Below are 12798 nucleotides of genomic sequence, written 5' to 3'. Positions count from 1 at the left end.
ATGAACTAAAACAATAATTAAAATGATAGAAAATAATAATGACAAGTAAATACACTTTCCTTGGAAAACCACTAGAATAATCAAAAGTTTTACTATGATGCTAAGAACTAAAACTATTGATACAGTGAGAAGTGTGTCATACTTTGTGGCTTTAGGGACTAAAATGCTAACTTGGACACACTTTTGGGATGCTATTAATAATGACAATTAAATGCACCATTCGTTGAAAACCACTAGCATAGTAAAAGTTTTTCCATAATTTGTCATGCTAAGAACTGAAATATTTGACTAGAAATATAAGGAAACAACAAATAAAAAGTTCATCCACTTTACCGCAAAATCTGGTGAGTACATTGCCCATAGGTATCATCACGAAGGTCAAAGCCGCCCTTGGAAGGGGTGGGCTAAGCTGACTAGGTAGAGGCGATGTAAATTTGAGGGTCTCTCATTTACTTGATATATTCAAGGCATAGATAGTCGGATCATGTTGGAGGAAACTAGGAAACATATCAGTAAGCCAATCAAGATATGCTCTCCCTATAACACTACCCCTATACTATATAAGGCAAGGTTGGGAGCCTCTAATAGACACCTCTAGCAACCCTACTAGTTGTCAATTTTATATCTGATGACTAGTAATCGATGTATCACATATAGTAGATTAGAGGGATAGCACACACGACACATATTTATACTAGTTCTAGTATGGGGTACCCTACATCCAATATATATAGTTGAGGATCTTTTTTTCTTGTGTACCATGCACTAGGGGTTGGTTTCGAGTAGGGGATCGTAACTATGTATCTATGGATTAAGGATCTAGTCGGATTTTTTGATGGGGGCACCCTACTGAAAGTCTTGATTTAGTTTTTGTAATTTAGTGACAACCTTATGTGGAGTAATGTGATTTATGTGAGATAGACGGGTGGCTAGTCCACATGTACACTAGTGTGAGAAAGACATGGAGCAATGGTGGTGAAATGGCTTTGGCATAATGGTAATCCTCAACTAGTGAAATGATGGAGCTCATTGCACAATGAGACATGACATGGTGTCATGTGTGTATGGAAAATGGACCCTATGGGCCACTAAGTTTGATTTTGGTGTTTGATAAAACAACACGACCATTTGGACTAACAAGGCTTGCTAGTATACAAGGTGTTCCGACTGGTAATCAATGTATAACACATAGTAGATCATAGGGGTAGCACACACCACATATTTTTATACTAGCTCAAATATGGGGTACCCTACATATAATATAGATGAGGAACATTGTTGCTTGTTGTGTCCCATTCGCTGGGGGCTGGTTACGAGTAGGGGATCGCAACAATGTGTAACACCTCGGGTGTTAGCCTTACATAACTTGACTCGCATAGCATGAGCATGATCATAAAGCATTCATAAACAAGCATTTGACATTTGAAACATTCAATTGAAACATATGCAACATTCTTATTATTTCATGTTTCCATGTGTATATATAAATGATCATGAATGAAAACATGTACTTGGTAGATGTGAGTCACAAAAACATGTAACCACACTTGGGTTAGCAATTAGAACATTGTTCATGAAAGTCACTTGTCTTAATCAAGCCTTTAAGGCATGTTTCATGTGATTGCACTAACTGGCTCTATGAGTGACTACTACATAAAATGATTGAATGACCTTGCAATTTGCTTAAACATGCTTAGGATATCATTATGAACAACTTTGGTATTTAGGGCTAGGGCTAATTTGGTCATTTAGTCATGGTTTGAGTATGTATCATAATTTCAAAGTGACATGTTTGACTAAAGTTGAACTAGGTGCTAGAGACCTTGCATGGAGTTCACTAAAGCAAAGTTGTAGTGTTTGACATAAGGAACAACTTTTATTTTTTGGTCACTACCTTCTTTAGCTTCTAACATGCTTGAATGGGTCCCACAAAAATCAGCAAAATCATGAATTCAACACTTAAGGAATTTTTCTAAGTCTTGCACCCGGACAGTTCTGTCAGCCGAACTTTGGGATGATTTTTCTCCATTTCTGTTGCGAATTAGCACATGATCCTTGAATGAAAATTGTAGCTGGTACATTATACTTCAACTTTGATGTACTAAGTTTTCGCTGAAAGCCATTAGTCATGAAGTTTTCATCGTTGCAAAACGCGTCGTCAGGCTCGGCTAGCTTCACTGTAACGAACTGAATCAAATCGATAGTGGCCGACCAGCCTCAGGAGCTGACCGCCACGTGGACATCGCGACTGGCCGTGCGTCGCTAGCGCCCTGCCCCGCGCAGTAGAGCCAGGCCAGAGCTAGCCATTACCACCCCGCGTGCGCCCGCTCACTCCCCGCGCTCTTCATTTCTCCTTTTCAGCCTTCTTCTTCGCCTGCAGCAGAGCTGCCTCAGCACCGTTGCAGCCGTCGGTGCCAGTGCCGACGATAGCCCGTATTCGCTGCTCCTCCGCCACCGCCATAGCTCCACCACCACCCCAGCAGCGCACTGCCTCCTCCCGTGCCCGCTGATAGCCCTTGGTAAGCGCTAGCGCCGTGCGTGAGCTCGCCGGAGCTCCGCCGCCACCTCCATCACCGTGGCCACGTCGCCTCCGTTCACCATTAGCTGTGATAGCTTGTGTTATAGGTTCGCCATGGTCTGGAGATGCTCATCCAAGCCTTAGTTGGAGCCACCGTAGCTTCCACCAGCACCTCACCGTCGTCCAGCACCACCAATCCGCCATGGTCGCCGCCGTCGTCGCTAGAGTCGATGTTAGGGCCGGGCAAGTAATGCAAACGTTGCGCCTCGTCGAGTAGAACGTCTGGTGAAGATGTCACCGCCGGTGAACTCACCGCCGTCGAGTTCTAGCCGCGTCAGTCGAGCAGCGCCGCCGTGCTCTGCTGTGTCTCGCTGACCAGTGGGTCCCGCTTGTCAGCGACACAAGAAGAGAAAGCTAGTTCAATTTTTATAGAATTAAATCCTGATTTCATGTGTTTTGTTATTTTTATATCTCTAGTTTAGTAGCTCCTAAATTTGTGAAATAAATTTTGTTGTGTTCCTTAGGAAGTGTAGTATTTAGGAAAAATATGTTTTTAACATTTACAGTAGAAAGTTTTAGAGATTTAAATAGGGATTTGAAATGTGCTTTTGAATTTATTCAAATTTGTTTATTTTATATCTAGAGTTCCTGTGCTCCAAAAATTATGACATTTTTGTGGTAAGCTAGTCTTAGCATATATGAGCTCTGGTAAAAATTTGAGGACTAGTGCATGTGTAGATTTATAGTTATAGATTTTTCTTTTATGAATAGTTAATCCTTGCATGAATTTTTATAAATTATTTGTGAGTCCAAAATTCATGAAATTTGTTGGAGGTAATGCTAGTACCATATAGATGCTAAGAAAAATAGGAAATCTGTTGGTTGACACTTTTCAATAGGATTTTCCATTTATGCTATTTCAAGCCTTGCTTCCTTGTCATTTTTGTATAGAATGTTCTACTTAGTAAAATGACATGAAATTTTTATAGTAGTCCTTTGATAGCATTAATAAGGCACTGTAATTTTTTGAGAATTTATGAAGTATATCTGGTATATGTTTATTATTTAACCTAGATATCTAAATAAAATAATAAAGGCAATTAAATAAATAGTTTGGGCTTCACCATTGTATTATATTAAATGTATTTGGTATGCTTAAACTGTTGGTAGATTCTATGTTGTCAAATTTTGAATGATTACATGAAGTAGAAGTATTATTACTTTATATTGCATATAAAATAGTTTCCGGACTGATTCTAGAGTTTGATGAGTTGCATGTTGAAACTGATGTGTACTGTAAAAATGGTTAATAACAAAGTTGTAGAGAATTTGATAAGCTTTCCAGAAAGTCTAGGATCACTGTTTTTGGATTAGTAGAACTCCACTTATGAGTGAAACAAGTAGCTACTGTTTGTGACATAGTCGATGCATTGTAGAAGTAGTTAAGTAATAATCGAGAAGAGATATGCACCTACTCAATAAACATGATGCACTTGTTAACATATATGCATTCGTAATACCAAACTCATGCATCTAGGGTCGGAGGAAGAGATCACGTTGCTGGAATTCAAAGAAGCAGAGGAAGGGAACCAGCAGGAGGATCCGCAAGCCGCAGCTCCCGAAGGCGTGGAGCAGAACCCTGAAGAGCTTCTGGAGTGTCCTGACCACCGCCCTACTTCCTTTCTGTGAGGCAAGCCCCGGAGCATTATAAGTCTCCCAGTAATTTACAAATGTTTACTTATGTATTTTTGATTGATGCATTAGGTTATAAGAGTTGAATGAAACCACTTGATGCATATACATTCCTTGTCCAGATATTACACCTTTAACCGGTATAGGTCCAGGATCAAATAAATGCTTAGCCATGCTTAGACCGGTAGAAGTCGGGTGATGACCTGTCACCTGCGAGATATAGGTGGATACCGGAGCACGGTTGGCTATATCTGCCATCATGGAACAGAACCATGAGGTAAAAGTAAATCAAGACCGGATGGGAGGTCGATAGAGAAGCAATAAGACATGGAGGTCTTGGGTGTGGATCTATCCCCGTCTGTGTCGATCAAGGACCATACCATTGTTGGAACTTCTGACAAGATTGAACGCATGCCTCTCACTTAGCTGGCCGGATAACTCGTTCCGATAGTGAAGCTGAGTAATTCAACTCAGGCCGGGAATCGTTCTGTTGTGCGCTCCTTCCGGGGAACGATCAGACTGAGCCCAAGGGCAGGCTTGGCCTGAGCATCCTGGCATCTAGTGTTCCAGATTATGTGGTGCAGTATGGACCCACGAAATGTGTACCGGAGTTGTACCAAAGGTGACCTAAGGCTATCATGGCTGGTAGACCTAGGTTTGTGTTAGGAATAAATTCCCAGCTGGTTGAAATCGATTCGAATCGCCGTCTCTCCCGGATAGTGAGAAACTTGACTAGCTCCAACATCGTAGTAACTGTGTTATGAAACATGATGGTTTGGATGAATATGGAATTACAACACCTGCTATGGTTACTATTGTATGCTTCTAAATGATATACCACATGTTTGGCACAGGATAGTTGCTAATCTAGAAATGGATAGTTATAGTTAACCTAATAAAGAAATTGTAACTATACCATGACTCAATTGCTTTTACACAAAAATGTTGTCAAGTTACGTCCACTTATATAGCCTTGCATAATCCTTGGAGTCATTTTATTTCTGCTTCATGACGGGTAAGTCTAGCTGAGTACCTTCTAGTACTCAGGGTTTATTTTCCCAATGTTGCAGATGGCACTGTGTATCATGGGTATTGCAAGAGTTGCTTCTATCCCGCCGTGGATGAGGAGTAAGCCTTGGGCAGGCTTCTTTAGTAATTCCTATCTTTGCTTTTGTGGACCGTGATCTGGCTTGGCACTGTATCAAACTATGTTGGACACTTTATCTTCGAACTTATTTGCTTCCGCTTTATTTATCAAACTCGGTTTGTAATAACTTTTATGCGTACCCTGATGATGAAAAGTATCTATGAACTTTATGTAATATGTGGCATGTATGTTGAATCCTATACGATCTTGGTTGTTGTAAATCGTTTATCGAGACCCGTCGTGGTACTCGATGGACTACCAGGTTTATATGGGTTCAAGTATGACAGTGCGACCGCTTGTGGATTGCCATTGTACTTGTATTCTTATAAATTGGTCGGTTCTGCAACAGCTGGCATTAGAGCAAGATTCAACGTTAATTGTCACAAGTGTATTTAAAACAAAAGTTTTTGTTTTCCAAAAACCCTTCTCTAGCAACTAATAGTTATATAATAGGTATTTGAAATCTAAAGTGTGCCAATGATCACTTTCCTTATGCCCAAATTAAGGACTATTAGGTGGCTATTTAAGTACTAACATGGGGGTTTCTACTTCGTCGTCCATACGGCGTGCTATAGTATGGATGCCATTCACTTGAGTGGTAATGTATGGATCAAATGCCTCTATGCCAAGGTAAGATGAGTGTATGACCGCAAGATGGGAGCGTGCGGTCGGGAAGAGTTAGCTTTGGTACGGCTATGTATGTATGCTTGCATGTGTATATGGTACGTATTTAATTGTGGGTTTAAATTTTTGTCGGGTAGATTGATACGGAAGTATATGTATGGGTATACATATATGAAAGTATTTACAATTACATTCTGCATATTTCATTATGGGTTTAGGGTTGAAATGAAATTTTATGCAGGTACACTAATAACGAAACGTGTAGCTCGATTAGTTATGCTATTTATGAGAGAACGTATGTATGCCACCGTGTCTACCGTTAGAAACAAATTTTTCATAAGTTTGTGAGGACGTACGGCACGAGCATGCATCATGTTAAATTACCATTCACATAATTACATTGTTCCTCCCCTTATAAAATTCTTACTCGGTTATGTAACTCTTATCCACTATGGCATTGTCTCACCAAAGGGTACATGTTAATGGTGCAGATGGCACGCACCAAGCAGACTGCTCACAAGTCCACCGGAGGCAGAGCTCCTAGCCGTCAGCTTGCTCCACGTACCCGTCAACATCACACGTTCCTTGGAGAGTTTGGGATGCCTACACTCTTGTGGAGAGTGCTCAGCTGTGTAGGCTATCCTGATGGAATGGAACCCCGCTACTTCTGGGCGAATGAGCGGTTGGGAGAAGGTCTCTTAGTTACTGTGGAGGCCGTTGTTCATCCCTGAGGTGACGATTCTGAGTGGACAGGCTAGTGTTATGAGTCAACTAGCAGGACTGCTGAAGAAGCAGCTGCCATGGCAGCCTTTGGGATCCTGAGAGATATCATGGATCGTTTTCCTCAGGAGCTGGCAGCCGCTTTGGTTGGAGTTTTTCTGAGGGGCAACCCCTCCACTGACTCATGGCAGCAGGCAAGAGGAAGACCCTTGGAGATTGGTGCAGCAGAAGGGCAGAACAGCAATAACCCTTCCATGAGCACCATGTTCGTAGTAATGAGAGTGTTAGATGGAGTAGAAGGTAGCCTCAGACGTGTGTCTGGTGCTCTTGGTCATGCCCATGAGGATCGATGTCAGCTTCAGAGGGAGCATGACGCCGAGATTGAGAGGCTCACTGAAGAGATGACTCGGTTAACTCACCAGTGAAATGCAGCTTGGTCTAGGGAAGATGTCCTAAGAGCTCGATAGTTTGAGCTGGGACAGTAGCTGACCAATGCGGAAGAATACAATGATAATCTACATGAAGAGGTTCATCTACTGAACAATCAACTCCACCCTTATGTCCCACCTAGAGCTACAGAAATGGATCTAGAAGGGTACGAAGAAGAAGAAGAACTGGAGCCTGAAGAAGAAGTAGAACCTGAGGAAGGAGATGATCCTGCGTCTGACCTCGATAGTGATCATGATGAGGATTAGATCGCTTAGCACTTAGTGGAAGGACTAATGTATCACCTTTATTCATGTAATGGACCTATAGTTTGAATTTGGCATTAGTAACCAGACTATCATGTAATGTTGATTAATCGCACGTTTGGATGAACATCAGTGCAATTCTAGTCCTTTGTCGGTAATCATGATTTAAATTTGCATGCGTCATGAGCATGATAAGTGGTCGAATTGGTGATGTCATGTTGCGAGAATGAATTGTTATGCCTCTATTTTTATTGTGCTTTTGAGAATTTTTCTCCAATAATTTCAGTTTGGCATGAGTACCTAATTCATCTGCAATCTCTTGACATCAACCAATAATCGCTTATTGTTGCAAATTTGCAGATGACGCGCACCCGTGCTGGAGCTGGTGGCAGCTAGGATGGCAACCAGGATGACTTGCCACCCCCACCACCGCCGTCTGCTCAGGAGTTCTTTACCCAGTTCCTGGGTAGCCAGAGGACAATGGAAGAAGCTTTGCGCCTTATCGCGCAAAACACTGCTCGTGGCCACCCACATCAACCAGGGGCCGAGCCAAATCAGCACAGTACATTCAAGGAGTTTTTGGACACGAAGCCTCCGATCTTCAAGGTGGCTGAGGAACCACTGCAGGCCGATGAGTGGCTGAATACCATTGAGCAGAAATTCCATCTGTTGAGGGTCACGGAGCATCTGAAAGCAGAGTATGCTTCTCATCAGCTGCAAGGACCAGCAGGAATCTGGTGGACGCACTTCCTGTCGTCTCTGCCTGCTAATGCACGAGTGACCTAGGAACAGTTCAAGCTAGCTTTTAGGGGACACCATATTCCCCCGGGCCTGATGTGCATGAAAGCAGCCGAATTTATGAGGCTCACTCAAGGAACAAAGTCACTCATAGAATATATGCACGCATTCAACAACTTGTCAAGATATGCTCCAAGTTTCGTGGATACCGAGGAGAAAAAGATAGAGAGTTTCAAGCAAGGTTTGGGTACTAAACTGATGAAGACTATGTCAAATTCTCGATGTGCCATGTACAATGAGTTTATTAGTGATGCCTTGACCCAAGAAAATCACAACAACTTGCATGTAGTTGCTAAGGGTCGCAAAAGGACATATGAGGCTGGTGCATCCGGGTCCTTCCAGTCGAAAGCACCTATCATAGCTAGGCCACAATTCCGTCCACCTACACCCAAGTTTAGGCCTCCACCACCGAAAGCTCAGAATAATAGGCCACAAAAACCATTCCATAAGGCGTTCACTATTGCCTTACCAAAAGGAAATGGCAATCAGGACAGCTCCACCGGATTTAGAAGTAATCAACCATGTTTCAACTGCAACCAACTGGGTCATTGGTCCAAGGAATGCCCCCACCCCAAGAGGAATAGCAACCAGAATCAGAACAATCAGAGACAGGCGAATGCCAGGGCATGTCAGGGACAAGTGCATTATACCACTGTGGAGGAAGTGTCCACCGGAGAAGTTGTCACGGCTGGTATGTTTCTTGTCAACAAGCATCCCACTATTGTTTTATTTGATTCAGGAGCTTCTCATTCATTTATGAGTCAAGCATTTGCATCTAGACATGATCAAGAAATAATTGAAGTAAGCAAAGGGGGTTTTAACATAAGTTCAGCAGGGGGAACTGTTACTACCAAAAAGATAGTAAAAAATGTACTCATCTCGATACAGGGGAGGGAGTACACAACAGATTTGATAATATTGCCGGGGTTGTCGATAAGTGTAATCTTAGGCATGAATTGGATGAAGTATCATGGTGCTCTTATTGACACTAGCACCCATACTATCATGTTGAGAGAACCCACGGGAGGGAATGCTTTTCTAGTCCCACTCTCCCGCGAATTCGAACCCCAACATTTAGCCTATGCTATCCAAACCACCACAGTATGTGATATCCCCATGGTTTATGAGTTTCTGGATGTATTCCTAGAAGAATTACCAGGTCTACCACCGGATAGGGACGTGGAATTTAAGATTGAATTAGTGCCAGGTACCGCACCCATATCCAGAAGGCCCTATAGGATGCCACCCAATGAGTTAGCGGAACTTAAGGTTCAATTGCAAGTTCTATTGGACAAAGGTCTTATCCAACCCAGCTCATCTCCGTGGGGATGTCCAGCATTATTTGTGAAAAAGAAGGATAAGTCACTGAGAATGTGTGTAGATTATAGACCACTCAATGCTGTGACCATCAAGAAAAAATATCCATTGCCCTACATAGACATCTTGTTCGATCAGCTAGCGAAGGCAAAAGTATTCTCTAAAATTGATTTGAGATCAGGTTACCATCAGATAAAGATCAGACCGGAGGATATACCTAAAACTGCTTTCTCTACTAGGTACGGCTTATACGAGTATTTGGTTATGTCTTTCGGACTAACAAATGCTCCAGCCTATTTCATGTACCTGATGAACTCGGTATTCATGCCCGAACTTGATAAGTTCGTGGTCGTGTTTATCGATGACATATTGATTTATTCAGAAAATGAGTCAGATCATGAGGAGCATCTGAGGATTGTCCTATCCAGACTGAGGGAGCATAAGCTATATGCCAAGTTTAGCAAATGTGAATTTTGGATGAGCAAAGTACCTTTCTTAGGTCACATTTTATCAAGAGATGGAATCTCAGTAGACCCATCCAAAGTACAAGAGGTCATGGATTGGAAAGCCCCAACTTCGGTTCATGAAGTTCGGAGTTTCCTAGGGTTAGCAGGATACTATCGCCGATTTATTCTAGACTTCTCAAAGATAGCTAAGCCTATGACCAGACTACTTCAGAAAGATGAGAAGTACAAATGGACACTAGAATGTGAAACAGCTTTTCACACCCTCAGAACTTTGTTGACTACAGCACCTGTGTTAGCACAACTAGACATTGAAAAGCCGTTTGATGTATTTTGTGATGCATCAGGAATAGGTTTGGGATGTGTACTTATGCAAGAAGGGAGAGTAATTGCATATGCCTCTCAGCAATTGAGAAAACATGAAGTCAACTACCCTACACATGATTTGGAACTTGCAGCCGTTGTTTATGCATTAAAGATATGGAGACATTACTTGTTGGGCAATGTATGTCATATCTATACTGACCACAAAAGTCTCAAGTATATCTTTACCTAGCCAGAACTGAACATGAGACAACGAAGATGGTTAGAATTGATTAAGGACTATAATTTAGAAGTGCATTACCATCTGGGTAAAGCAAATGTAGTAGCCGATGCACTTAGTCGGAAGTCCCATTGCAACACTGTGGAAGCATTGTTGGAAGATGGATTCAACTTGTTACATCCTGCTGTACTACACAATATCACAATCAGTTGTTCACTTGAGAGCAAAATCATAGAGCTACAGCAGACAGATGTAGGAATAAGTCACATCAAGAGAAAATTGCAAGAGCAAGAAACCAAACATTTTAGATTGGACGAAAGAAGTGTATTATGGTTTGAGGACTGACTAGTGGTACCAAAAGACCGTGAGCTAAGGAATCAAATTTTAGAAGAAGCTCACTCATCCAAATTGTCTATCCATCTGGGTAGTAGTAAAATGTATCAAGATTTAAGAACCCGTTTTTGGTGGACTAAGATGAAGAAAGAGATCATAGCCTATGTTGCTAGGTGTGATAACTGCAGTAGAGTGAAAGCCGTCCATATGAAAACTGCTGGATTACTTCAGCCATTGCCGATTCTAGGATGGAAATGGGAGGAAATCAGCATGGACTTTATTACAGGCCTTCCAACGACGCCACAAGGTCACAATTCAATATGGGTTATTGTTGATCGTCTCACCAAGTCAGCACATTTTGTACCAGTTCACACAACATATCACATGGGGAAATACTCTAAGTTATATGTTTCCTAGATCATGAGACTGCATGGAGTACCCAAGACTATAATCTCAGATCGAGGACCACAGTTCATAGCTTGTTTTTGGGAGCACTTACACCAGGCTTTGGGAACCTAGCTAATCAGAAGTTTAGCTTATCATCTGCAAACTTCATGACAGACAGAGTGAGTGAACCAAATCCTAGAAGATTTACTTAGAGCTTGTGTTATATCTTCAAAAGGTTCATGGGAGAAATGGTTACCTTTAGCTAAATTCTCCTATAACAACAGTTATCAAGCGAGTATCAAAATGGCTCCATTTGAAGCCTTGTATGGTAGAAAGTGCAGAACTCCATTGAATTGGATTGAGCCCGATGAAAGGAGATACTTTGGTATTGATTTTATTAATGAAGCTGAAGAGCAAGTACGTATCATCCAACAACACATGAAGGCAGCTCAATCAAGACAGAAAAGTTATGCCGACAGAAGAAGAAGACCACTAACTTTTGAAGTGGGTGACTATGTATACTTGAGAGTATCACCCATGAAAGGTGTGAAAAGATTTGGGATGAAAAAGAAGCTTTCACCAAGATATGTAGGGCCATACAAAATTTTGGAACAAAAAGGGAAGGTTGTGTATAAGTTACAACTTCCACCTGAGATAAGTGCAATATTTAATGTGTTCCATGTTTCTCAGTTAAAGAAATGTCTTCGAGTACCGGAAGAAGCTATTGCACCCACCAACGTGCAGCTCCAATCAGATTTGACCTATGAAGAAAAGCCAATTCGAGTATTAGAAGAGATGGAGAGAGTGACAAGGAGTAAGATTATTAAGTTCTATAAGGTGGTGTGGAACAATCATAGTGAACAAGATGCTACGTGGGAAAGAGAAGATTATCTACGAGAAGTTTATCCCGCCTTTTTCCAAGAATGGTAGGCCTTACAAATCTCGGGACAAGATTTTTATAAGGGGGAGGGGCTGTAACACCTTGGGTGTTAGCCTTAATAACTTGACTCGCATAGCATGAGCATGATCATAAAGCATTCATAAACAAGCATTTGACATTTGAAACATTCAATTGAAACATATGCAACATTCTTATTATTTCATGTTTCCATGTGTATATGCAAATGATCATGAATGAAAACATGTACTTGGTAGATGTGAGTCACAAAAACATGTAACCACACTTGGGTTAGCAATTAGAACATTGTTCATGAAAGTCACTTTTCTTAATCAAGCCTTTAAGGCATGTTTCATGTGATTGCACTAACTGGCTCTATGAGTGACTACTACATAAAATGATTGAATGACCTTGCAATTTGCTTAAACATGCTTAGGATACCATTATGAACAACTTTGGTATTTAGGGCTAGGGCTAATTTGGTCATTTAGTCATGGTTTGAGTATGTATCATAATTTCAAAGTGACATGTTTGACTAAAGTTGAACTAGGTGCTAGAGACCTTGCATGGAGGAGTTCACTAAAGCAAAGTTGTAGTGTTTGACATAAGGAACAACTTTTATTTTTTGGTCACTAGCTGCTTTAGCTTCTAACATGCTTGAATG

The sequence above is a fragment of the Miscanthus floridulus genome, chromosome 3, assembly GCF_019320115.1.
Source record: "Miscanthus floridulus cultivar M001 chromosome 3, ASM1932011v1, whole genome shotgun sequence".
Lineage (NCBI taxonomy): Eukaryota > Viridiplantae > Streptophyta > Magnoliopsida > Poales > Poaceae > Miscanthus > Miscanthus floridulus.
Note: the sequence above shows the minus strand (reverse complement) of the source record.